This window comes from Hordeum vulgare, chromosome 7H (assembly GCF_904849725.1).
Source record: "Hordeum vulgare subsp. vulgare chromosome 7H, MorexV3_pseudomolecules_assembly, whole genome shotgun sequence".
NCBI classification, from domain to species: domain Eukaryota; kingdom Viridiplantae; phylum Streptophyta; class Magnoliopsida; order Poales; family Poaceae; genus Hordeum; species Hordeum vulgare.
Genome location: NC_058524.1, coordinates 403,882,279 through 403,909,034, shown reverse-complemented (window position 1 = coordinate 403,909,034; position 26,756 = coordinate 403,882,279).

The window sequence follows — 26,756 nt, the reverse complement described above, 5'->3', positions numbered from 1 at the left end:
GCACATTCCCGGAAGGACATTCCAGCCGCGCACTGAGCCGATGGATTTCAAGTTCATCGCACCCAACTGGGTTCTCGGAAGGGACATGGCAATCCATTGTGCACTCGGACGTATCAAGGAAGAATACAAAGGCTGCCCTATTTCCCCAGACCTATTCACCGTATCCCGGAGAAACGAAGACGGAGAAATCATCTCAAGCAAGACCAAGGACGCTCTCTTGTCTTATGCCCAGACCTCGGAGAAGTACAGCAGGACTCTGGAGCATCATGTGATCAAGGATGCCAGGAAGATCAAGCAACTGTCACTCCACGAGGTTGAACTAGAAGAAGCAGCCCGGGAAGCCCACTATGAACATGAACTCGAGGTGAAGGACTTTCTAGAGCGGATCGAGAAGCTGAAGACTCGAGTTGCATACCTGGAGGAGGAACTGGACATGGGCGAGAACCTTCATCCCGAAGGAGACGTAGCCCCCTTGATCAGCAACGACAAGGACTATGAAGAAAGCTCCACCGAAGGACCCACCACCATGCTTTTCTAAGGAGGACACTTAGACTAGACCACCAAATTTACTTTATCGTTATACGTTTTAGGCCGATGTTTAGGATTATCGAATTTTGTATCCCCGTGTGAACCTTTGTGATGGTATTGAATAAAATGTGTGGTGTGATACTTGTGTGTTGCATTCATATGGGTAGTGTAATTACTCTTAGACCATTGTTCTATGCTAATCTCACCCCTCTACAAACATCAGATGCCTCCGAGACGCGCCCCTGAGTCCAACTTTCCGCCGGAACTCACCCAGTTGATCCAGCAACAAAACACCCTAATGCAGCTGATCATCCAGAACCAGAACAATAACAACAACCGTCACCCACCCTAGGCCGACAATCTCACCCGTTTCTTGAGGTTGAACCCTCCAACTTTCTCCAGCAGCATTGAGCCCATTGTGGCAGATGATTGGCTCTGCAAGATGGAGCGTGAACTTATCACTGCCGGTTGTACTGAAGCTGAGCAGGTGCGTTTTGCCGCGCATCAACTTGAAGGCCCTGCAGCTGCTTTGTGGGAGAACTACACCACCACTTATCCCATTGCTGGTGTCACTTGGGAGCAATTCAAGCAAGCCTTCCGCACCGCGCACGTCTCAGCTGGTGCAATGAGTCTGAAGAAGCGTGAGTTTCGCAACTTACGCCAGGGGAATCGCTGTGTGGCTCAGTACGTCGATGAATTCAGCATGCTCGCCCGTTATGCACCTAGAGATGTGGCCGATGATGCGGCCAAGCAGGAAAAGTTCTTGGAGGGACTGAATGATGAGTTGAGCATTCAGTTGACTGTAGCCACCTTCAACAACTACCAGGAGTTGGTTGATAAGGCCCTCATCTTGGAGGGGAAACACCAGCAGATGGAGAACTGCAAGCGAAAGTATGGGGTTGGAAAGTTCAACTCCGGCACTCAGTAGAAGCCTCGCTACACCCCCTATCCAGGGAATACCGGGACTGGATCCGGTAAGTTTGGAGGACACGTTCAGCATAACCACCCGGTGCACAACCATGGAGGCCACAACCATGGAGGAAATGGGAACCACCGCAACAACAACAACTTGAAGAATGGCGCTACTGGCACTCAGCTGCATTCAGCTCCAGCTCAGAAGGATCTGACTCACATCACATGCTTCAAGTGTCAGAAGACGGGACACTATGCCACTGAATGTCCCCAGAACAAGCAAGGAAATGGAAATGGCAATGGCAACTCTGCAGCAAAGAAGCCCAAACCTTTTCCTCGAGCTCAGGTGAACCACATTGATGTTGAAGAGGTCTATGATCACCCCGATACTGTGGTTGGTAAGTTTTTGCTAAATTCACATCCAGTATTGGTACTTTTTGATTCTGGTGCAACACATTCATTCATATCAAGGGTAGTTGTGGAAAAGTATAGTTTGCCAACTAGGACCCTCAGCCAGCATATTAAGGTCAGTTCCCCAGGAGGCATGTTGACAGCCAGGATAGGATGCCATGCTTTGAGTCTCAACATCGGGAACCATAATTTTCCCACCGACCTCATCGTATTAGAGTCCCAGGGATTGGATGTAATCCTAGGCATGGATTGGTTGGCCAAGAATGAAGGGAATATCGATTGTGCCCTTAAGTCTATTTTGCTCACCACCCCCGAGCAGAAGCGGAATAAGTACGTGTCTCAGCGCCCGACACGGAGTAAGCGAGTAAACTCTCTCACGGGAAAAGTCCAGGAGGAAGTACCGATTGTACAGGAGTACCCAGATGAATTTCCGGAGGAATTGCCGGGCATGCCACCCGATAGAGAGATTGAGTTCTTGATTGAGCTATTACCCGGAACAGCCCCGATATCCAAGAGACCCTATCGGCTGCCCGCAAATGACTTGATAGAAATCAAGAAGCAAATTAAGGAGTTATTGGACAAAGGGTATATTCGCCCAAGTTCTTCACCTTGGGGAGCCCCAGTGCTCTTGGTTGAAAAGAAGGACAAGTCCCTGAGAATGGTTGTCGATTATCGTGCATTGAACGATGTGACCATCAAGAACAAGTACCCCTTGCCGATGATCAATGATCTGTTTGATCAGTTAGTTGGAGCTCACATATTCTCAAAGATCGATCTTCGATCCGGGTATCATCAGTTGAAGATTCGTGAACAGGATATACCCAAGACAGCCTTCACCACTCGGTACGGCTTGTATGAGTACACGGTCATGTCATTTGGACTGACTAATGCTCTGGCATATTTTATGAATCTGATGAACAAGGTATTTATGGAATACTTGGACAAGTTTGTCGTGGTGTTCATCGATGACATACTGATATTCTCCAGGAACGAAGAGGAACACAAGGAACACCTGCGTCTAGTTCTGGAGAAACTTCGAGAGCATAAGCTATATGCAAAGTTTAGCAAATATGAGTTTTGGTTGAAGGCAGTCGGATTCCTCGGACACGTCATCTCAGGAGAAGGAATAGCAGTGGACCCTGCCAAGGTCGCAGCAGTCACCGAATGGGTAGCACCCACTTCAGTCAAGGAGATCCACAGTTTCCTCGGACTTGACGGATATTACCGGAGGTTCATTGAGAATTTCTCAAAGATTGCCAAGCCCATGACAGAGTTATTGAAGAAGGAATCCAAGTATATTTGGACTGAGGAATGTGAAACCAGTTTTCAAGAGCTGAAGAAACGTCTTGTTACAGCCCCAGTGCTGATATTACCGAACATTTGGAAGGATTTCCAGGTTTACTGTGACGCTTCTCGTCAAGGACTCGGAGGAGTGCTCATGCAAGAAGGCAAAGTTGTAGCCTATCCATCCAGACAGCTCAGACCTCATGAGTTGAATTATGCCACACATGACTTGGAACTAGCAGCCGTAGTGCACGCTCTCAAGACCTGGAGACATTTCCTGATCGGAAATAGTTGTGATGTTTACACTGATCACAAGAGCCTGAAATATATCTTCACGCAGAAGGAGTTGAACCTCAGACAGAGGCGATGGCTAGAGTTGATCAAGGACTATGACATGAGATTGCATTATCACCCGGGCAAGGCAAATGTTGTAGCCGATGCGTTGATCCGCAAGGGTTATGTGAACACGCTCACAGCTGGAGGATTACCCCAGGAGTTAGTCGATGACCTCCGAGAGCTCAAATTGGAGATAGTTCCAAGAGGATTTGTTGCCACTCTGGAAATTCAGTCTACCTTGACAGAAAAGATCCGCGAAGCACAGAAATTAGACAAGGAGATAGCTGAGATTAAACAGAAAATGGAAGACGAGAAGGCTAAAGGTTTTCGTGAGGATGAACACAGAACTTTATGGTTTGAGGATCGCATCTATGTGCCCAATGATCCCGAGCTCAGGAAGTTGATACTTCAGGAGGCCCATGATTCCCCGTACTCGATACACCCTGGCAACACTAAGATGTATCTGGATCTGAAAGAAAGTTTCTGGTGGACCGGATTGAAGAAATACATTGACGAGTTTGTAGCATTATGCGATGTTTGTCAGCGAGTAAAAGCCGAGCATCAGAAGCCAGCAGGTTTGCTCCAACCTCTGCCGATACCCGAGTGGAAATGGGAAAAGCTTGGTATGGACTTCATCACAGGATTACCCAGGACCCGTTCTGGCTATGATTCTATTTGGGTTGTGGTCGGTTGTTTTGACCAAGGTAGCTCACTTCATTCCGGTGAAGACTACTTACACGAGTGCCAAGCTGGCCAAGATATATATGAAGAGGATCGTATGTCTGCACGGAGTACCGAAGAGCATTGTGTCTGATAGAGGGACTCAGTTCACATCAAAATTTTGGCACCAACTGCATGAAACCTTGGGAACAAGATTAGAGTTCAGTACAGCTTTTCACCCGTAGACAGATGGACAGACCGAGAGAGTTAATCATATTTTGGAGGACATGATGAGAGCTAGCGCACTAGACTATGGGTCTAGTTGGGATGACAATTTACCGTATGCTGAGTTCTCATACAACAACAGCTACCAAACCAGTCTGGAGATGGCCCCTTTCGAAGCTCTATACGGAAGGAGGTGCAGAACACCGTTGATGTGGGATGGAGTTGGAGACCGACAGCTTTTTGGTCCCGACCTTATCCGAGATTCTGAAGAGAAGGTCAAGCTTATTCGTGACCGACTCAAGATAGCTCAGTCCAGGTAGAAGAGTTATGCTGACAACAAACGCAAGGAAGTAACGTACGAAGTGGGAGACCGAGCATATCTTCGGGTGTCTCCACTTCGAGGAATCAAGAGATTCGGTGTGAAAGGAAAATTAGCACCTCGTTTCATAGGCCCCTACAAAATTCTTGAACGTAGAGGCGAAGTTGCATACAAACTGGAACTGCCGGAAGGATTGTCCGGAGTTCATGATGTATTTCACGTTTCCCAGTTGAAGAAATGCCACGCTGAGATGGCCGATGTTCCGTTGAGGGATACAGTGCCCCTAGAGGCCATACAGCTTGACAGTGATCTGACGTATGAGGAGAAACCCGTCAGGATTCTCGAGACTGCCAACAGAGTTACCCGCAGCAAGATCATCAAGTTCTGCAAGGTGTTGTGGAGCCACCACACCGAGGAAGAAGCCACCTCGGAACGAGAAGAGGATCTTCGTCGAGACCACCCGCACCTATTTTCTAGCCAACCCGAATCTCGAGGGCGAGATTCATCTTAAGGTGGGTAGGTCTGTAACATCCCAATTTTCCTAATTGGGAATGTTTTACATTGTAGCTAAGCATCTATGCATATTGATTGAATTAAATTTTAGCACGGGAATTCTTTCGTCTTTTGTTTTGCAATTCCATTTTTCCTCGCGCGAGAAAAGCCCGGAGAAATACTCTCTTGCACGCAAGAGAGAGAGCGGAGGAAAATGACCCTCCAAAGTGCGGGAAATTTTTTGAAATATTGGAGCCAAGAGAACCCAAAGATTATTTGCAAAAATATTTGCAAAAGAAATAAAGCAAATTTGGGAATTTCTGAAAAAACATTTTTTAAAGTTTTTATTTTTGCTTTGGAAAAATGTTATTCGTGTAGAGAATATTTTTCTGATTTTTTTGGTATATAATACCCTATATTAATATTTTGATTTATTTCCTTTCATTTCGCTTTTGTTTTCTGTTTCGGAAAAAGTTATAAAATAAGAAAGTTTTTTTTCCTTTTAGCCGCCGCCCCGAGCGCTTTTTAGGCTGGGCCGAAATCCCACTGTCCCGGGATCTAAATCCCTAAATCTCGGCCGACCTCTTCCTTTCTTCCCCGCCTCCTCTCTATGACTGCGGGCCCCACCAACCGAGCCAAGCACCCCGCGGCCACCTTCTTCTTCCTCCTTCCTATTCTATAGACCGAGACCGAGCCTGCTCCCAACCTTGGGATTCCCTGTCGATTTCCCTTCCCCTCCTTCCTTATCTCTCCCATCCCCTGGCCTATATAAGTACCCCGCCCCGCCTCAGCCCTGTTCCCACCCTCACCGCCACCCCGCCCCGTCCCCTCGCCCGAGCCGCATCCCGCCGGAGCTGCCGAAGCTGCTGCCCTTCGGAACCCCTCCTGGAGCGCCACCCGAGCCGCCAGACGCCCCCGGAGCCCCTTCCCTCGGAGGAGGACCACCCCGCCGCCGCCTCCCCGTCTCTCCCCCCCGGAGCCCTCCCTCGCCGGCGGCCATCCTCTCCCTCGCTGGAGTACCTCCACAGCACGGAAGCTTTCTTCTCCCCTCTTTGTTTTCTTTTTTCTTGTTTTATAATCCATAGATTTTAGATGTAGGGTATAGATTAGATCCTATAGTACCTCTTCGGTTTAGAGTAGAAAACCATTGGTTTTTATTTCACTTATGTATTAGCCAGCAGGTTTTGCTTAGCCTCGGCCGTTTGCTCCTAACCATGCAACAAACGCCCTCCGCAGCCTATAGTAGCATGCCACGTGTACCCCATTAGTTAGCTAGATTAGTTTCATTTTTTCTGCCTATATTTCAAAAATAGAAAGTTTATGTTTTGTTTTGGCCACAACTTTTGATCCCGAAGTCCAATGACATTGATTCTTGTTCCAGTAGACTCCAATTTCTCTGTAGTTTTTAAAACATATAATTTGTCTATGTTTGAAATTTTCAAATATAAGTTAGATCAGATTTAGTTTAAACCTTGTTTTTCCTATTTCAGGAGTTTAAAAAATGATTTTGAGTTGATTCTTTTTGCTAATGCTTCCTAGTGATTAAATATTACTGTGGTAGAAGTTTCAAAAATTTTAAAGTATTTTTACTGGTGTTTTCAACAGAAACAAGTTTCTGCCATACCGACGCGTGATGAATTCTTTTGCTTAGGCTTTAGCAAATCCTTACTTGTGATGTTATTTATACTTATTGCTTGATTGAAGTACTTATGGTGTGCTTTGTGTTTGTATCGGTAGATCATCTAGAGTGCGAAGCGTGTTACTTAGAAGCGCTCGAGCAAGACAACTATCATCAAGGCAAGTCATTTTGATCATGTTATTTTCGTATGTTTTCGATGCATGGTAGATCACCTCCTATGCCCAATTGCATGCTGCCTAGGTACTTGGAAACTTTAGTATAAGTTGTAGTATCATGTGGTAGGCACACAACAACCCCGATACTTGGCCCCGGGACGACAATTTCTTAATGCTATGCTTGAGTAGACGGGTTTTCGGTTGAGTGTATATCACGAGTGATGCAAGGTTGATTAAATAATCAAGACCGGCTAAGACAAGATTTTCAAGACCTCGGACGCAATGCAACTCTGGGTGAAGGACGGTTGATCGGCTCCCTGGGAACCCAGTGGATGCCCGGGATGCTGGAGAGGCCATGTCATCCTACGGAAAGCTTCACCCAGGCTCGAAGAGACGGACGGAGACTTCAAGACTCAAGGCTTACCTGCACAGCCAAAAGTCATTATGGGCTCTGGCTTGGTTTGACAACGCGGCGACTCTGGACAGGCGGTGCTAGCAGATGTAGACGAACGGTAGGAATGGATGGGCACCGACAGGGATTCAGAGGGACCTGTTGAAAGACCTTGTTTTGATCATCCGGTCTTCAAACACCCTGAAGTTCGAGGACAAACCCGGAGGCGATCAAATCTTGTGGGGAACGTGTGCAAAACTCTGCAGAGTGCCCAACCTAATCGATTAGCCGTGTCCACGGTCATGGACAACTTGAGCCGAAGGCATTGAATTTCCCCTGAACTCTCGACACAACTTAATAATGATGTGGGTGTTAACAACTAATCGGGTACGAGAATTGGTTGGCGGAATCATCTCGTTAACAACAAACTTTGTAGTAATATTTTGCTTCCAACCCCTCTTGTTGTAGGATAAAACTGGCTTTATGCAAAACTTAGCTCCACCGGCCAAATATGCATGTAGAGATAGTTGATTATTATTTTACTCCTCTCTTTGATGACTTGCCGGCATATTCAATATGCTGACCTACACGGCTGCAACGTATCATGTTGCAGAGTACTTTTCCGACCAGGAGTGAGGCTACGATCTACGCTCAGCGACATGCCCTTGGAGTTGGATGGACTCGTCTACCTGATGCTTCCGCTTAGTCTTCGTTAGATAATCTCATGAGATGGCCTTCAGCCAGTTTATTGTAATCCTTTATTGTAATAAAGTACTATTTATGAGATTTCGATTAATAAAGTTGTGTGATTGAACTCTTGAATATATACATTATGTACTGTGTGTGTACCAGCATGATATTGGGATGGTACGGAAACACCAGAGGCTTGACTCGTCTTGAGTCGGGTCGCTACAATTTCACACGTCCTCAAATTTACTGTTTATGATGAAATTCCTATTTGATGAAATTGATATCATATTCTTCATGTATGAAGCATATGAGATGGTAAGCTGTACTAATTCATCTGCAGGATGACAAACCCAAGAGTACTGAGTGCGTACTTGATAGTGGTTCCACAAACCACATAACTGGTGATAGAAGCTTGCTGATGAATATGCCACTGACTCCATCACCATTGAAGCAAATCACTTACGCTGACAAAGGTAAAAGCAAGGTATTGGGACTTGGCAAAGTGGCTATTTCCAAGGACAGACACATGGACAAAGTTATGCTTGTCGAATCCCTTGGATTTAACCTCATGTCAGTCTCAATGCTTTGTGATCTTGATATGATTGTTATCTTTGGAAATTATAGATGTGTAGTCATCATGGAATCTCACAGATCCAAAGTCTTCGAAGGCTTTAGGGGAGGAGATTTGTATATTGTTGATTTTTCCACAGGTCCTCAGCCAGCCACATGCTTACTAGAAAAAACCTCAGAAGGCTGGCTATCGCATCGAACACTTGGTCATGCAGGCATGAGGAATTTGCACACGCTGGCGAAGAAAAAGCATGTCATAGGCATTGAATCCGTCAAATTCCTTAAGGACCACCTGTGCGGTGCTTGTGAGTCTGGAAAAATGACCAGATCCAAACACCCCTCGAAGACTATCATGACCACTACTCGTCTGTTTGAATTGCTTCACATGGATCTATTTGGACCTACTCATTATGCTACTCTATCATCGTTGATGACTATTCTCGATATACTTGGGTGCATATCATTATGTATAAAACTAAAGTGCAGGAAGTCTTCGATTGATTTTCCTCAAGGGCCTCGATGATCTTCGACGTCAAGATCAAACGCATCAGGAGTGACAATGGGACAGAATTTAAAAACACTGGTCTTGATGATTATCTTGATTAACTTGGTATTACTCATGAATTATCTGCTCCTTATACTCCTCAACAGAATGGCGTCGTTGAAAGAAAGAACAAGACTCTGGTTATACTTGAAGAATATCAGACTCCTCGTCGTTTCTGGCCTAAAGCAATCAACTCTGCTTGCCACATCATCAACATGGTATATCTTCAAAAAATACCTCAAGGAAACCTCATATGAACTGCTTGATTACATATCCTCACCAGCAGTGATGAAATTCAAGAAGGTGCTTGATACGTCTCAAACGTATCTATAATTTTTTATGGTTTCATGCTATTATGTTGTCAAACTTTGGATGTTTTGCATGCTTTTTATTTATTTTCTGGGACTAACTTATTAACTCAGTGCCAAGTGCTAGTTCCTGTTTTTTCCATGTTTTTGACCCATTTCAGAGGAGATTTTGAAATGGAGTCCAAACGGAAGAGAATCCCCGAAAAGATTTTTTTTGGAACGGAAGAAGATCGGAGAACTTGGGAGCCAAGCCAAAAGAGCCCGAGGGGCCCCCCAAGCCCCCACCCCGTGGCCAGGGGGCCGCACCATCCAGGCTTGTGGGCCCCCTGGAGGTCCCCTGACCTAGATCTTTCGCCTATATAATCCCATAAATTCTAGAAAAAATCTGGAGATTATCGCAATCGTTTTTCCGCCGCCGCAAGCTTCTGTCTCCGAAAGATCCCATCTGGGGCACGTTCTGGTGCCCTGCCAGAGGGGGGATTCGGACACGGAGGGCTTCTCCATCAACATCATGACTTCTCCGATGATGCGTGAGTAGTTCACCATAGACCTACGGGTCCATAGCTAGTATCTAGATGGCTTCTTCTCTGTCTTGGATCTTCAATACAAAGTTGTCCATGATCTTCATGGAGATCTATCCGATGTAATCTTCTTTTGCGGTGTGTTTGTCCAGATCCGATGATTTGTGGATTTACGATCAGATTATATATGAATCTTATTTGAGTTTCTTCTGATCTCTCTTATGCATGATTTCATATCCTTGTAATTCTCTTCGAGTTGTCGGTTTTGTCTGGCCAACTAGATCGATGATTCTTGCAATGGGAGAAGTGCTTGGTTTTGGGTTCATACCGTGCGGTGACCTCACCCAGTGACAGAAGGGGTAGAGAGGCATGCATCGTGTTGTTGCCATCAAGGGTAAAAAGATGGGGTTTTCATATTGGTTTGAAATTATCCCTCTACATCATGTCATCTTGCTTAAAGCTTTACTCTGTATGTCATGAACTCAATACACTAGATGCATGCTGGATAGCGTTCGATGTGTGGAGTAATAGTAGTACATGCAGAAAGTATCGGCCTACTTGTCTCGGACGTGATGCCTATATGCATGATCATTGCCTTAGATATCTTCATGACTTTGCGCGGTTCTATCAATTGCTCAATAGTAATTTGTTCTCCCGCCGTGATACTTGCTATTTTGAGAGAAGCCTCTAGTGAACACTATGGCCCCCAGGGTCTACTCCACACTATATTTTCAGCTTGACACTTTTTACTTCATTGCACTATCCTCCTTCAGATCTCACTTTAAAAACAATCTTGAAGGGATTGACAACCCCTTTGAAGCGTTGGGTGCAAGCTCGTTTGTGTTTGCGCAGGTACTCTGGACTTGACGAGACCCTCCTTCTGGATCGATACCTTGGTTCTCAAACTTAGGGAAATACTTACTGCTCCTGTGCTGCATCACCCTTTCCTCTTCAAGGGAAGAACCAACGCAAGCCCGACCTCTGTCAAAGTGTCAACTTCTGGCGCTGTTGTCTGTGGGATAGCAGTGCTCCTAAGGAAATTGGTCCAGAGCAAATACCTCAGCCCAGACAAAATCCTCAACCAGCTCATCCGAGGATTGCAAATGAAGTAGAACTTGACGCCGTTGCCGGTGAGGAATATCAAGTCAAGTACTCATCCAAGTAGGTGTCGCAAACTCATCTCTTGCAGTTACTTTGTTTGCAAGTTGCCTCTCGTTTTCCTCTCCCCCACTTCACCAATTTGCCTTTTTGTTCACCTTTTCGTTCGCTCTTTTCGTTTGCCCTTTTTCTTGCCTGCTTTTTGTTTGCTTGTGTGCTTGCTTGCTTGCTGAAGTCACCATGAACGAAAACACCAAACTTTGTGACTTCTCGAATACTAATAATAATGATTTTATTAGTACTCCGATTGCTCCCGCCACTAGTGCGGAGTCATACGAAATCAAGCCGATTTACTGAATCTTGTTATGAAAGAGCAATTCTCTGGCCTTCCTAGTGAAGGTGCCGCATCCCATCTCAATACCTTCATTGAGCTTTGCGATATGCAAAATAAAAAAGATGTGGATAATGACGTGATTAAATTGAATCTTTTTCCTTTCTCGTTGCGAGATCACGCAAAAACTTGGTTTTCTTCTTTGCCCAAAAATAGTATTGATTCATGGGATAAGTGCAAAGATGCTTATATATCCAAGTATTTTCCGCCGGCTAAGATCATCTCTCTCAGTAATGATATCATGAATTTCAAGCAACTTGATCATGAACATGTTGCACAAGCTTGGGAGAGAATGAGATTAATGATTAGAAATTGTCCCGCTCATGGCTTGAGTCTTTAGATGATTATCCAAATCTTCTACGCTAGCTTGAATTTCGCTTCTAGAAATATCTTGGACTCCGCCTCAGGTGGAACATTCATGGAAATCACGTTAGGAGAAGCCACAAAGCTCTTAGACAACATCATGAAAAACTACTCTCAGTGGCACACTGAAAGGTCACCTACTAGTAAGAAGGTACACGCTATAGAAGAAATTAACTCGTTGAGTGCTAAGATGGAGGAGTTAATGAATTTGGTTGCTAGTATAAGTGCTCCTTTGGATCCTAATGATATGCCTTTGTCTTGTTTGATTGAGAGTAGCAACGCTATCTTGGACGCTAATTTTGTTGGTAGGAATAACTTTGGCAACAACAATGCCTTTAGAGGAAACTATATTCCTAGGCCTTTTCCTAGTAACTCCTCTAGTAACTTTGGCAACTCCTATAATAATCCTCATGGAAATTACAATAGATTACCCTCTGATCTAGAGAGTAATATCAAAGAGTTCATCAACTCTCAAAAGATTTTCAATGCGTCCATAGAGGAAAAACTACTCAAAATTCACGATTTGGCTAAGAGCGTGGATAGGATTTCTTGTGATGTTGATGCTTTGAAAGTTAGATGTGCTCCTCCCAAAATCAACATGGATGAAACTTTGAAAGCTATGTGTGTTTCCATGATTGAGAGCCAAGAAAGAACCGCCCAAATTCGTGCTAGACATGAATGGCTTAAAAAGGCGTGTTCTCGTGATGAGAATCACGAAGATCTTAAAGTGCTTGGTGTGACTCCCATTGAATCTTTGTTTTATTGTGCCAAACCTAATGATTATGGGGCTGGATATGAATCCACTTTGGTTGAAAAGTGCCCAGTGATTCGGAGTCCATCTATCTTGATGCTAAAAGCATTAAAAGTGGAGAAGAAGACGTTAAAACTTTGAGTAGTAATGAAATTACTACCGTGGATTTCAAGGAATTCAATTATGATAGTTGCTCCTTGATTGAATGGATTTCTTTGATGCAATCCATGTTGAACTCTCCACACGCTTATAGCGAAAACAAAGCCTTTACTAATCATATCGTCGAAGCTATGATAAAAGCTCTTGAAGAGAAACTTGAATTGGAAGTCTCTATTCCTAGAAAGCTTCATGATGAGTGGGAACCTACCATCAAAATCAAAATCAAAAACTATGAGTGCAATGCTTCTTGTGATTTGGGTGCTAGTGTTTCTGCGATTCCAAAGTCTTTATGTGATGTTCTAGGTTTTAATGAGATTGAAGAGTGTTCTCTTAATTTGCATCTTGCTGATTCTACTATCAAGAAACCCATGGGAAGGATAAATGATGTTCTTATTATTGCAAATAGGAACTATGTACCCGTGGATTTCATTGTGCTTGACATTGATTGCAATCCTACTTGCCCTATTATTCTTGGTAGACCTTTCGTAAGGACTATTGGTGCTATCATCGATATGAAGGAAGGGAATATTAGATTTAAATTTACTTTAAGGAAGGGAATGGAACACTTTCCTAGAAAGAAAATAATATTGCCTTATGAATCCATGATGAGGGCCACTTATGGTTTGAGCACCAAAGACGACGATACATGATTCTATCGCTTCTATGCCTAGCTAAGGGCGTTAAACAATAGTGCTTGTTGGGAGGCAACCCAATGAATTTATCTTTTTCCTTCTGTTTTGTTGCGTCCACACTTTCACAATTCTGTTGTGATTGTGTTTTTTGTGTTTCTTTTTGTGTTTGAGCCAAGCAAAGCCTTTATGACTAGTCTCGGTAATGGTTGTTTGATCCTCCTGGAAAAAGACAGAAACGTTTCGCTCACGAGATGATTTTTCATTTTTATTCAGAAAGAGATTTTGAGTTGATTCTTTTTCTGCTGATTGATATGTGTTTTCCCCGTACCGTCGTAAATTTTCAGATTTTTTGAGGTACCAGAAGTATACGAAGTATACATATTGCTACAGACTGGTTTGTTTTTGACAGATTCTGTTTTTGTTGAGTTGGTTGCTTGTTTTGATGAAACTATGGTTAGTATCGGGGGGTACTAGCCATGGGAAAGTGAAAATACAGTAGCCCATCATCAATATAGATGTAATTCAAGTTTGCTACAGTACCGAAAGAAGTGGTAGTTTGTTTTCTTGTACTAATGTTATCACAAGTTCCTGTTTAAGTTTTGTGTTGTGAAGTTTTCAAGTTTTGGGTGATGTTCTCATGGACAAAGAGATAAGGAGTGGAAATAGCTCAAGCTTGGGGATGCCCAAGGCATCCTAAGACAAATTTAATGACACCAAAAAGCCTAAGCTTGGGGATGCCCCGGGAAGGCATCCCCTCTTTCGTCTTCAATCCATCGGTAACATTACTTGGAGCTATATTTTTATCCACCACATGATATGTGTTTTGCTTGGAGCGTCTTATATCTTAGGAGTCTTTTATTTTTGTTTTGTCACAATCATCCTTGCTGCACACCTTTTTGAGAGAGAGAGAGACATGCACACATCGTGATTTTTCTAGAATGCGCATAGTGCTTCACTTATATCTTTTGAGCTAGATACTTTTGCTCTAGTGCTTCACTTATATCTTTTGAGCTAGATACTTTTGCTCTTGTGCTTCACTTATATCTTTAGAGCACGGCGGTGCATGATTTGGTAGTTCGCTTATGCTATGAAAGTAGTCCCAAATGTGATAGGTACCCAAAGAGGATGCAAAAACCTCCATCTCCATGTGCATTGAGTAGAAAGAGAAGTTTCGATTCCTCTTAATTAGTTTTGAGACATGGATTCAGTAATATTGAGAGTTATGTTAGTAGGGTGTTGTGAATCTAGAAATACTTGTGTTGAAGTTAGTGTAACACCCTCTTTTTGTGTTTCCTGACTAATTAACTTATTTCAAAACTTAGGACCAATTAATTTTTTTATGAATGCTGGTGATGCTTGGAGTGACTATTGTTGGTTGTTTGCTTGAATGCATGTGATGGCTCCCCATTAATTCTTGCCATCCTCCTAATCACGTCATCATCCCATGTTCTCCTGCGTAATGATCATGCCATGTGTTTAGGATAAATACCTATTTTCACCAAAAAGCATTTCTTTGGATTAAACTTTCAAACCCATGAGATGAGGCTTGTACTACAAGTCCTCAAATTAGGGAAATTCTTTTGCACCAATTATTTTATTTAAAACCTATTATCAAGATGTCTTCCAAAAACCACCATATTATTATTTTAAAAATTATATTATTATTTTATTTAAATGCCTTTCTGTGAGGCGAGAAATGGTCTCTTATGAAGGAAAGTTATTTTTATTGCTTTCAAAATAATTAAGAAAATTTTGGTAAACTCAGTGGATATATTTATTCCATATTTATGAGTTTCAACACATGGTCATGTTCAAAATATTGGTCAAACCCCTCCAAAACCATTCCTGCCTATTTCAAGCTTTTGGAATATTTCTATAAGAAATATTCTCAATAAATTCCAGTAAAAATATAGCATGTCATCTATGATATTGTTGATGATCTTGCCAAGTTTAATTTCAATCCAAGTGATTTGGCTCCCCTAATCACCGTGAAACCCTATGTGTCCAGAATCAAATTCGAGAAACTCTACATTGTGAAGTATCTCCAATTGTGCTCAAATTTGGTGGACATGTTCTAATACTCCAATAAGGAATCCACACCAAGTGGAACACCAAGGAGAATAGAAGAACTTGTCCTAAGACCATCAAAACCCTCTGTGTTGATTTCTGACTTTGGTAAACTTTACATTATAAAGTTTCTCTAATTGACCTCAAACTTTTTGTGCATGCCTTAATGCTCAAATAATGCCCCTACAACAAATATTGGATTTGTGGGAATTTATTTGAATAGGGTTCTAAGCAGAAACCCATTTCTGCCCATTTCTAGGGTTTTTCAAGTCTACATTGGCAAACTTCTCCAGCAAATCCCAAATTTGGTGTGCAAGCCTATGTTCATCTATTATTTGACCTTGCTAAGTTTCATAGCCATTGGAATCCATGTGGTAGCCTAACCACAGATCAAACACCTTGTGTGCACTCACTAAATTGGCTTCTTTGACCCCTTGCACTTTTACCCTTGAGCTCAACTTTCTACCACAGCCTCACATAGTTGCATTTTACCTGCAGTAATATCCCCATGGCCAGTGGTCAATTATTGGGGAAGGACCCTTTGTAACTATCTCTCATTTTACCCATGGAATCACTATTTTTACCCTCTTGTTTCACTTCTGCTTAACCCAAGGCCCCCAATGCTTCCCACAGACTCCCTAGTGTGTCAATGTTTCATTTCAAACCAAGAGATGGCATGCTCATGTTGAGAAAATGAGCAGCACAACCACAAGTTCATTTTTGGCTAAAAGGTAGCTTTTGTTGGAAATATGCCCTAGAGGCAATAATAAATTAGTTATTATTATATTTCTTTGTTCATGATAATCGTTTATTGTCCATGCTATAATTGTATTGATTGGAAACACAGTGCATGTGTGGATACATAGACAAAACACTGCCCTAGTAAGCCTCTAGTTGACTAGCTCGTTGATCAAAGATGGTCATGGTTTCCTGGCCATAGGCAAGTGTTGTTACTTGATAACGGGATCACATCATTAGGAGAATCATGTGATGGACTAGACCCAAACTAATAGACGTAGCATGTTGATCGTGTCATTTTGTTGCTACTGTTTCCTGCGTGTCAAGTATTTGTTCCTATGACCATGAGATCATATAACTCACTGACACCGGAGGAATGCTTTGTGTGTATCAAACATCGCAACGTAACTGGGTGACTATAAAGATGCTCTACAGGTATCTCCGAAGGTGTTCATTGAGTTAGTATGGATCGAGACTGGGATTTGTCACTCCGTGTGACGAAGAGGTATCTCGGGGCCCACTCGGTAATACAACATCACACACAAGCCTTGCAAGCAATGTGACTTAGTGTAAGTTGCGGGATCTTGTATTACGGAACGAGTAAAGAGACTTGCCGGTAAACGAGATTGAAATAGGTATGCGGATACTGACGATCGAATCTCGGGTAAGTAACATACCGAAGGACAAAGGGAATGACATACGGGATTCTATGAATCCTTGGCATTGAGGTTCAAACGATAAGATCTTCGTAGAATATGTAGGATCCAATATGGGCATCTAGGTCCCGCTATTGGATATTGACCGAGGAGTCACTCGGGTCATGTCTACATAGTTCTCGAACCCGCAGGGTTTGCACACTTAAGGTTCGACGTTGTTTTATGCGTATTTGAGTTATATGGTTGGTTACCGAATGTTGTTCGGAGTCCCGTATGAGATCACGGAAGTCACGAGGGTTTCCGAATGGTCCGGAAACGAAGATCGATATATAGGATGACTTCATTTGGTTACCGGAAGGTTTTCGGGCGTTACCGGTAATGTACCGGGAATGACGAATGGGTTCCGGATCTTCACCGGGAGGGGGGGCCACCCACCCGGGAGGGCCCAAGGACCTTGGGGGTGGCGCACCAAGTAGGTGGGGTCAGCCCAAGGCTGTCTTGCGCAAGAGAAAGAAAAACCAAAAGAAGAGAAAGAAAAAAAAGGTGGGAAAAGAGAGAAGGACTCCACCTTCCAATCCTAGTTGGACTAGGATTGGAGGAGGACTCCTTCTCCCCTTGGTGGCGCAGCCCTTGGGGCTCCTTGAGCCTCAAGGCAAGCCTCCCCTCCCTCCTCCTATATATATGGAGCAATTAGGGCTGATTTGAGACAACTTTTTCAAGGCATCCCGACCACATACCTCCATGGTTTTACCTCTAGATCGCGTCTCTGCGGAGCTCGGGCGGAGCCCTGCCGAGATTAGATCACCACCAACCTCTGGAGCACCGTCACGGTGCCGGAGAACTCATCTACCTCTCCGTCTCTCTTGCTGGATCAAGAAGGCCGAGATCATTGTCGAGCTGTACGTGTGCTGATCGCGGAGGTGCCGTCCGTTCGACACTAGATCGTGGGACGGATCGCGGGACGGTTCGCGGGGCGGATCGAGGGACGTGAGGACGTTCCACTACATCAACCACGTTCACTAACGCTTCTGCTGTGCGATCTACAAGGGTACGTAGATCGGAAATCCCCTCTCGTAGATGGACATCACCACGACAGGTCTTCGTGCGCGTAGGAAAATTTTTGTTTCCCATGCGACGTTCCCCAACAGTGGCATCATGAGCTAGGTTCATGCGTAGATGTCTTATCGAGTAGAACACAAAAGTTTTTCTGGGCGGTGAAGTGCGTTTTGCTGCCCTCCTTAGTCTTTTCTTGATTCTGCGGTATTGTTGGATTGAAGCGGCTTGGACCGACATTACTCGTACGCTTACGAGAGACTGGTTTCATCGCTACGAGTAACCCCCTTGCTCAAAGATGACTGGCAAGTGTCGGTTTCTCCAACTTTAGTTGAATCAGATTTGACCAAGGAGGTCCTTGTATAAGGTTAAATAGCAATTCATATATCTCCGTTGTGGTGTTTGCGTAAGTAAGATGCGATCCTACTAGATACCCATGGTCACCACGTAAAACATGCAACAACAAAATTACAGGACGTCTGACTTGTTTTTGCAGGGTATGCTTGTGATGTGATAGGGCCAACGATGTGATGTGATATATTGGATGTATGAGATGATCATGTTGTAATAGATAATATCGGCTTGCACATCGATGGTATGGCAACCGGCAGGAGCCATAGGGTTGTCTTTAAACTAACGTTTGTGCTTGCAGATGCATTTACTATTTTTCTAGGATGTAGCTTTAGTAGTAATAGCATGAGTAGCACGACAACCCCGATGGCGACACGTTGATGGAGATCATGGTGTGGCGTCAGTGACAAGAAGATCGTGCCGGTGCTTTGGTGATGGAGATCAAGGAGCACGTGATGATGGCCATATCATGTCAGTTATGAATTGCATGTGATGTTAATCCTCTTATGCACCTTATTTCGCTTAGAACGACGGTAGCATTATGAGGTGATCTCTCACTAAAATTTCAAGACGAAATTGTGTTCTCCCCGACTGTGCACTATTGCGACAGTTCTTCGTTTCGAGACACCACGTGATGATCGGCTGTGATAGACTCAACGTTCACATACAACGGGTGCAAAACAGTTGCACACGCGGAACACTCGGGTTAAGCTTGACGAGCCTAGCATGTGCAGACATGGCCTCGGAACACATGAGACCGAAAGGTCGAGCATGAATCGTATAGTTGATATGATTAGCATAGAGATGCTTACCACCGAAACTATTCTCGACTCACGTGATGATCGGACTTGAGATAGTGGATTTGGATCATGTACCACTCAAATGACTAGAGAGATGTACTTTTTGAGTGGGAGTTCTTAAGTAATATGATTAATTGAACTAATTGTCGTGAACATAGTCTAATGGTCTTTGCGAATTACGATGTAGCGTGCGCTATAGCTCTACTGTTTTTATATGTTCCTAGAGAAAATTTAGTTGAATGTTGATAGTAGCAAACTTTGCAAAGGATTGTCCTCGTTGCTGCGCAGAAGGCTCATGTCCTTAATGCACCACTCGGTGTGCTGCTCTTCGAGCGTCGTTTGTGGATGCTGTGAACATCCGACATACACGTTTCTGATGACTACACGATAGTTCAGTGCAAAATACTTAATGGCTTAGAAGCAAGGCGCCGAAGACGTTTTGAACCGTCACGGAACATAAGTGATGTTCTAAAGAGATGAAATTGTGATTTCATGCTTGTGCCCTTGTTAAAGAGGTACGAGACCTTTGACAAGATTCTTTGTCCACAAAGTAAAGGAGAAAAGCTCAATCGTTGAGCGTGTGCTTAGATTGTCTGAGTACGACAATCGCTTGAATCAAGTGGGAGTTAATCTTCCAGATGAGATAGTGATGGTTCTCCAAAGTCACTGCCACCAAGCTGTGAGAGCTTCGTGATGAACTATAACATATCAAGGATAGATACAATGATCCTTGAGCGATTCGCGATGTTTGACACTGCGAAAGTAGAAATCAAGAAGGAGCATCAATAGTTGATGGTTAGTAAAACCACTAAGTTTCAAGAAAGGCAAGGGCTAGAAGGGATACTTCGTGAAATGGCAAAACAGTTGTTGCACTAATGAAGAGACCCACGATTAAACCCAAACCCGAGACTGAGTGCTTCTGTAATGAGGGGAACAGTCACTGAGGCGGAGCAACTCTAGATACTTGGTAGATAAGAAGGCTGGCAAAAGTCGAAAGAAGTATATTTGATATACATGATGTTGATGTGTACTTTACTAGTACTCCTAGTAGCACGAGGGTACTGGATACCGGTTCGGTTGCTAAGAGATTAGTAACACGAAATGAAAGCTACGGCATAAACGGAGACTAGCTAAAGGCGAGGTGACGATACGTGTTGGAAGTGTTTCTAAGGTTGATATGATCAAACGTCGCACACTCCATCTACCATCGGGATTGGTGTTAAACCTAAATAATTGTTATTTGGTACTTGCGTTAAGCATGAACATGATTAGATCGTGTTTATTGCAATACGATTATTCATTTAAAGAGAATAATGGTTACTCTATTTGCTTGAATAAATCACCTTCAATGGTTTATTGAATCTCGATCGTAGTGTTACACATGTTCATAATATTGGTGCCAAAAGATACGAGGTAATGATGATAGTTCCACTTACTTGTGGCACTGCCGCTTGAGTCATGTTGGTGTAAATTGCATGAAGAGGCTCCATGCTAATGGATCTTTATACACACTTGATTTTCAATCACTAGTGACATGAAAATCATACCACATGAGCAAGGCCTTGTTTTCATTGAGATGAAACAAGATAGTAACTTGTTGGAAGTGATACATTTTGATGTATGCAGTCCAATGGATGCGGAGGCACGCAGTGGATATCATTATGTTCTTACTTCAATGACGATTTGAGCAGATGCAAGAGTATTTACTTAATGAATCACAAGTCTGAAATACTGAAAGGTTCAAATCTGTTTCAGGAGTGAAGTTCGTCGTAACAAGAGGATAAACTGTCTACGATATGATCATAGAAATGAATATCTGAGTTACGAGTTTTGGTACGCAGTTAAGACAATGTGGAAATTGTTTCGCAGTTCATGCCACCTGGAACATCATAGTGTGATGATGTGTCTGAACGTCATAGCCACGCACTATTTGGTATGGTGCATGCTATGATGACTCTTATCTAATTACCACTATCGTTTATGGGTTATGCATTAGAGACAACTGCATTCACTTTAAATAGGGCACTGCATATTTCCGTTGAGATGACACAGTATAGACTGAGGTTTAGAGAAATCTAAACTGTTGTTTCTTGAAAGTTTGGGGCTTCGACACTTGTGTGAAAAAGTTTCAGTCGAATAAGCTCAAACCCAAAGCGGATAAATGCATCTTCATAGGATATCCAAAACAGTTGGGTACATCTCCTATCTCAGATCCGAAAGCAAAGTGTTTGTTTCTAGAAACGGATCCTTTCTCGAGGAAAGGTTTCTCTCGAAAGAATTGAGTGGGAGGGTGATAGAACTTGATGAGGTTATTGAACCATCACTTCGACTAGTGTGTAGCAGGGCACAAGAAGTTGTTCCTGTGGCGCCTACACCAATTGAAGTGGAAGCTGATGATGGTGATCGTTGAGCTTCGGATCAAGTTACTACAAACCTCGTAGGTCGACAAGGTCGCGTACTACTACAGAGTGGTATGGTAACCCTGTCTTGGAGGTCATGTTGTTGAACAATAATGAACCTACGAGCTGTGGAGAAGCAATGGTGAGCCCGGATTCCGACAAATGGCTGGAGGCCATGAAATCCGAGAGATGATCCATGTATGAAAACAAAGTGTAGACTTTGGAAGAACTACTTGATGGTCATAGGACTGTTCAGTAAAGATGGATCTTTAAAAGGAAGACAAACGATGATGGTGATAAGTCACTATTAAGAAAAGCTCGACTTGTCGCAAAGATGTTTTCAACAAGATCAAACAGTTGACTATGATGAGACTTTCTCACTCGTAGCGATGCTAAAAGTCTGTTAGAATTATGTTAGTAGTTGATGCATTATTTTTGAAATATTGCACATAGGATGTCAAAACATTGTTTCCTCGACGGTTTCCTTGAGCAAACATTGTATGTGATAAAACTAGAAGGTTTTGTCGATCCTAAAGATACTAACAAGTATGCAAGCTCCAGCGATCCTTCAATGGACTGGTGCAAGCATCTCGGAGTTGGAATATACACTTTGATGAGATGATCAAAGATTTTCGGTTTGTACAAGGTTTATGAGAAACTTGTATTTCCAAAGAAGTGAGTGGGAGCACTATAGAATTTCTGATAAGTATATGTGGTTGACATATTGTGGATCAGAAGTAATATAGATTTTTTGTAAAGCATACAAGGTTGTTTGAAAGGAGTTTTCAAAGGAGTGCCTGGATTGCGCTACTTGAATGTCGAGCATCAAAGATCTATGGAGATAGATCGAAAGCGCTTAATGGAAGTTTCAACAAGATCCATGCCATGACAAGTTTTTGAAGGATTTCAAAATAGATAAGCAAAGAAGGAGTTCTTGGTTGTGTTGTGAGGTGTGAATTTGAGTAAGACTCAAAACCCGACCCCGGCAGAATAAAGAGAATAAATGAAGATCGTCTTCTATGCCTTGGCCGTAGAATCTGAAGTATGCCATGCTGGGTACCGCACCTGATGTGTGCCTTGACTCAAAGTCTGTTGAGAGGTACAGAGAGTGATCCATGATTGAATCACTAGCAGCGGTCAAAATTTATCCTTAGTAACTGATGGACTAAGGAATTTTTCTCGATTATGGAGGTGGTTAAAGAGTTCGTCGTAAAGGGTTACGTTGATGCAAGCTTTGACACTAATCCGAATAACTATGAGTAGTGCAACGGATTCGTATAGTAGAGTAGATATTTGGAGTATTTCCGAATAGCACATAGTAACAGCATCTATAAGATGCCATAAAGATTTGTAAAGAACACACGGGTCTGAAAGTTTCAGAACCGTTGACTAAAACCTCTCTCACGAGCAAGACGTGATCAGACCCCATAACTATATGGGTGTTGGATTCGTTGGAATCACATGGTGATGTGAACTAGATTGTTGACTCTAGGTCAAGTGGGAGACTGTTGGAAATATGCCCTAGAGGCAATAATAAATTATTTATCATTATATTTCTTTGTTCATGATAATCGTTTATTGTCCATGCTATAATTGTATTGATTGGAAACACAGTGCATGTGTGGATACATAGACAAAACACTGTCCCTAGTAAGCCTCTAGTTGACTAGCTCGTTGATCAAAGATGGTCAAGGTTTCCTGGACATAGGCAAGTGTTGTTACTTGATAACGGGATCACATCATTAGGAGAATCATGTGATGGACTAGACCCAAACTAATAGACGTAGCATGTTGATCGTGTCATTTTGTTGCTACTGTTTTCTGCGTGTCAAGTATTTGTTCCTATGACCATGAGATCATATAACTCACTGACACCGGAGGAATGCTTTGTGTGTATCAAACGTCGCAATGTAACTTGGTGACTATAAAGATGCTCTACAGGTATCTCCGAAGGTGTTCGTTGAGTCAGTATGGATCGAGACTGGGATTTGTCACTCCGTGTGACGAAGAGGTATCTCGGGGCCCACTCGGTAATACAACATCACACACAAGCCTTGCAAGCAATGTGACTTAGTGTAAGTTGCGGGATCTTGTATTACGGAACGAGTAAAGAGACTTGCCGGTAAACGAGATTGAAATAGGTATGTGGATACTGACGATCGAATCTCGGGCAAGTAACATACCGAAGGACAAAGGGAATGACATACGGGATTATATGAATCCGTGGCACTGAGGTTCAAACGATAAGATCTTCGTAGAATATGTAGGATCCAATATGGGCATCCAGGTCCCGCTATTGGATATTGACCGAGGAGTCACTCGGGTCATGTCTACATAGTTGTCGAACCCGCAGGGTCTGCACACTTAAGGTTCGACGTTGTTTTATGCGTATTTGAGTTATATGGTTGGTTACCGAATGTTGTTCGGAGTCCCGGATGAGATCACGGACGTCACGAGGGTTTCCGGAATGGTCCGGAAACAAAGATTGATATATAGGATGACTTCATTTGGTTACCGGAAGGTTTTCGGGCATTACCGGTAATGTACCGGGAATGACGAATGGGTTCCGGATCTTCACCGGGAGGGGGGGCCACCCACCCGGGAGGGCCCAAGGACCTTGGGGGTGGCGCACCAAGTAGATGGGTTCAGCCCAAGGCTGTCTTGTGCAAGAGAAAGAAAAACCAAAAGAAGAGAAAGAAAAAAAAGGAAAGGTGGGAAAAGAGAGAAGAACTCCACCTTCCAATCCTAGTTGGACTAGGATTGGAGGAGGACTCCTCCTCCCCTTGGTGGCGCAGCCCTTGGGGCTCCTTGAGCCTCAAGGAAAGCCTCCCCTCCCTCCTCCTATGTATATGGAGCAATTAGGGCTGATTTGAGACAACTTTTTCAAGGCAGCCCGACCACATACCTCCACGGTTTTACCTCTAGATCGCGTCTCTGCGGAGCTCGGGCGGAGCCCTGCCGAGATTAGATCACCACCAACCTCCGGAGCGCCGTCACGCTGCCGGATAACTCATCTACCTCACCATATCTCTTGCTAGATCAAGAAGTCCGAGATCATCATCGAGTTGTACGTGTGCTGAACGCGGAGGTGCTGTCCGTTCGGCACTAGATCGTGGGACGGATCGCGGGACGGTTCGTGGGACGGTTCGCGGGGCGGATCAAGGGACGTGAGGACGTTCCACTACATCAACCGCGTTCACTAACGTTTCTGCTGTGCGATCTACAAGGTTACGTAGATCGGAAATCCTCTCTCGTAGATGGACATCACCATGATAGGTCTTCGTGCGCGTAGGAAAATTTTTGTTTCCCATGCGACGTTCCCCAACAGCTTTGCACAGCAAGTGCTAGCTACACTTATTTGCTTGAGATGAATTTTTTGTAGATGTGTAGTCCTTCCATACCACATGCTCGAGGACATGGTTTCACCTCCCATCTCTTCCTGTGAAAACCACTTGTATCAACCTCTAGTTTCCTGCTGAAATGTTTACCTCAGTCAAGAGTCGTTCAGATCAACTCCACTTGAAGCCAAACTCCTCACTCGCCTTCCAGATAGCATGCCCCACCTCCCAGACATCTTTGACTGGTCACGATGACCTTGTTGGCACTGGTACCGGTGGTGACCACCACCCTGGACTGCAATATGGGTGCTCTGCACTTTGTTGCTTTCCTCCAGCCCATCTCTTGCTGAATCAAGATGCCCCAATGTGTCTTGGAGGCTCCCCTTGACCATTCAAAGCATCCACACCCACTAGCTAGCTTCCAAGCCTCCTCAGGCACGTGTGGCATCAATGCCCACGAGTGCTCCAGGAGCTCCCGAAGCTCTTTGAGCTCTCCCTTCGTCTCCTCCTCCCCATATGGCTTTCCCCGCGTCCAGCAGCCTCACTTGCTCTCTCCCTCTCTCCTTTGAAACACGCCCCCCTTGAGCCCCTCTCCTCTCGGTCTCTCTCCTCTCCCCATGGCCGCGGGTAGAGCTCCGGCCTCCGCACGGGGTTGGCGCGCTCGGAGCATCCCCTCGCCTCCTTCCTCCCCTGCCAGAGACCCCATGCCACCGCATCTCCTCCGCATCGCCTCCTGCATCATTCCCTTCGCTCCTGGTGCCGAAGCCAGGGGGTAGATGACCTCCCCGCAACCTCCATCGCCGGTGCCCTTGAGACCCTCCCCTTCAGGCACCAAGCAGGGGAATGGGGTCGGCTAACTCCCCCGAGCCTGCCGGCGAGCTAGGCCTCGCCGGAGGTGGCCAGAGCACCGAGAGCGAGCGAGCCTTCGAGCTCCTGCATCTCCTCTGTGCGCGAGCAGAAGGTAGGAGAAGGAGATGACGCAAGGGACCCCCTCATCAGCTGCTCACCGGTCGGGCCCGCCCCTTTAAGTGGAAGCGCACCGCTCGGGCTGCGTGTTCCAGCGCCACAAGCGTATTTCAGGATTACGCCATCGGCGTGGCCACTTAGCTGGCAAGCTACGCAGCTGGGCCGGCCCGAAGGCCTATTTAGCTCCAGTGGCGCAAGATAACTCCCCCCGAGGCTGAGCCCTTCTCTTTTTCATTTTCTCCTTGACATATAAATCCATTCCAAATTCATACTGACTCCAAATTACTTGGTTCAAATTTCTACAGGTTCCTAAATTCAAGCTCTATCCACCTATGAGCCTTGCACATTTTTTCAAGACATGTTTCTATGGTGTTTTATTAAAAATCCAAATCTGGATATTATCAGCCCCATCTTTCAAAAATCCCATAGGCTTCAAATCTACTCCAATTGGAGTGATTCAAATTTCCACAGCCTTCTTATAGCATGTACTAATTTTAGAGCCTTGGTCAACATTTTTATCAAGCTTCATTATGTTGCTTATAACAAATAGCTTCCTATTGCTATTTACTCCATAGTAGAAAATTCCTAGAATATTCATTTCAGCTCCAAATCCAGTGAAACCACTTCCTAAACGTTTCTAAAATCATTCTCTGTTAAATGTGTGCCTCCACTCATTTTTAACAGAATGATTTCTGTTGGCTTCTTCAATGGTCACCTGTCCCTCCCTTCATCCATTCAAAATTCCCTGATGATCCAAAACCCCTTGGCAGAGATTCAGGTATTTTTCTTATGACCAGAGAGGTCCAAGAAAAATAAAACTTCTATTTATAGAACACTTTTATTTCTGCTTGCTGTGCGGCTTACCGTGGTTGTTTCCGACGATAGTTGACGGATAGACGGAGTACTCGGAGTTGGAGTGGAAGACCTCGAAGACCCCGAGGACTTACGGGAGCAAGGCAAGCAGCCCTTTTGTTGGGTTACGTAGCATAAATTCAAAAAAATTCCTATG